This window comes from Octopus bimaculoides, chromosome 2 (assembly GCF_001194135.2).
Source record: "Octopus bimaculoides isolate UCB-OBI-ISO-001 chromosome 2, ASM119413v2, whole genome shotgun sequence".
NCBI classification, from domain to species: Eukaryota; Metazoa; Mollusca; class Cephalopoda; order Octopoda; family Octopodidae; genus Octopus; species Octopus bimaculoides.
Window position 1 is genome coordinate 75,492,035 of NC_068982.1, and position 1,914 is coordinate 75,493,948.

Here is a 1,914-nt window from a genome sequence, read left to right on the forward strand (position 1 = left end):
TTAATTGAAATGACCAATGAAACAAATCCATATTTAAAGGTGTATCCTTTAACTAGTTTTGATTATATTGTTATTTCTGTTCCATTTTAACAAAACTGTCTGACAAACGGGAACGTGAAACTCTGAGTAACATCTTTTGTTATATTTCTGCCGCTTTTAAATAAAGTATATATATATATATACATACACATACACACACACACACACACACACACACACAATGGGCTTCTTTCAGTTTCTGTCTACCAAATCCACTCACAAGGCTTTGGTCGGCCTGAGGTTGTAGAGGAAACCACTTGCCCAAGGTGCCACACAATGGGACTGAATTCAGAACCAGGTGGTTGGAAAACAAGCTTCTTACCACACAGCCAATGTCTATATATATAAATGAATGAGTCCCCAAGTGTACTATAAAAAGTAAGAAGTGCTTTCTACAGAGAATGCGTGAGCATTAAATGTGGTTACTCTGTGTATAGAGATAATATTCTTCTCCATTGGTACATATGAATGTGTATACACACATGGTATAGGAATTCCACATGCCTGAGTGGAAAACTGAGATACCTATCTCTCTTTCTCAGCCTCTCCTTGCCTCTTTGTATGTGTGTGTGTGATAATATCTGAGAGCAAGATGAGATGGAATGATATGTAATTTTAAAATATGTCTATACAACACACACATTCACCGTATAACTTTTAGCATACTACTCACATTTTACATATTAGAGTGTACAATTTAATTTCTTACATAGGTGCTGATAATGAAAAATACGTACAAATATATAATACCTGAACATGTGAGTGTGTTCTAAAATTGCATTACTACTTTAACTCTTTTGTTATTATATCTCAGTTGAAATATGCTGCCTTTATTCCAAATGAATTTGAAATTAATTAGGAATTTTTTAAATATCTTTGTTATTATTGAGCTGGTATTTGGAGCATAAATCAACATGAAATTTTAACAGGCACTTTTAATCTACAGCACTTTACAACAGGAAGTTTATATCATGGAACCAATGGCAGTTTTGGTTGGTATCAAAAGGGTTAAATCACTTTTAAGGATAACAACTAAGCATTTACTGTTGGTATGACTCTATAGTTGATCTTCATAACATATACACATATACATAATGGTGCTCCCTAATGCTAGTATCATGAAAAAAGTACCTAGTTCATGTTGTAGAGGCTGGCATTAGGAAGGGCATCAAGCTGTAGAAGCCATGCCAAAGCAGACAGTGGCAATGCAGGCTTTGGAACAAATGGATCCTGTCAAACCATCCATACCAGCATGAATGATTGATGTTAAATGATGATGATGATGATGATGAAAATAATGGTTATGATGATACACATGCACACATACACGATTATAAATATGTGTTTACATCAAATATATTCTATAGAATCAAAAATACACACACACACATACATGTGTGTGTATAACGATATAGAATATGAAGACTTGTTCATCCTCAAAATTTATTTCTTTGTATTTTACAATTTTATATATAGGCATTAAATACTGATTTATGTCATTAGCCACCTGTACATCTTTGTTACATATTTATATTCTGTTCACCTAACTTGGAATCTGCACTTCAGAAATACTATAGAAAGTACCTTCATAAAAAGTACATGTCTGAATTACCAAGAGCGGATATCTTCACTTAGCTGGGTTGTGTTGTCTACACAGATGACAAGAATACTAGGTACAAATACTCCTACACAGAGTCTTGATATTCAATATTCAAATAATATTGTTGGGGGTGTGCAGGTTATACCAAACTAGTAAGGTGTCTCAATTGAAGTACCTAATTCAACTGAATCTTAATTATATATATATATATATATATCGTCATCATCATCATCATCATCATTTAATGTCTGCTTTCCATGCTGGCATGGGTTGGA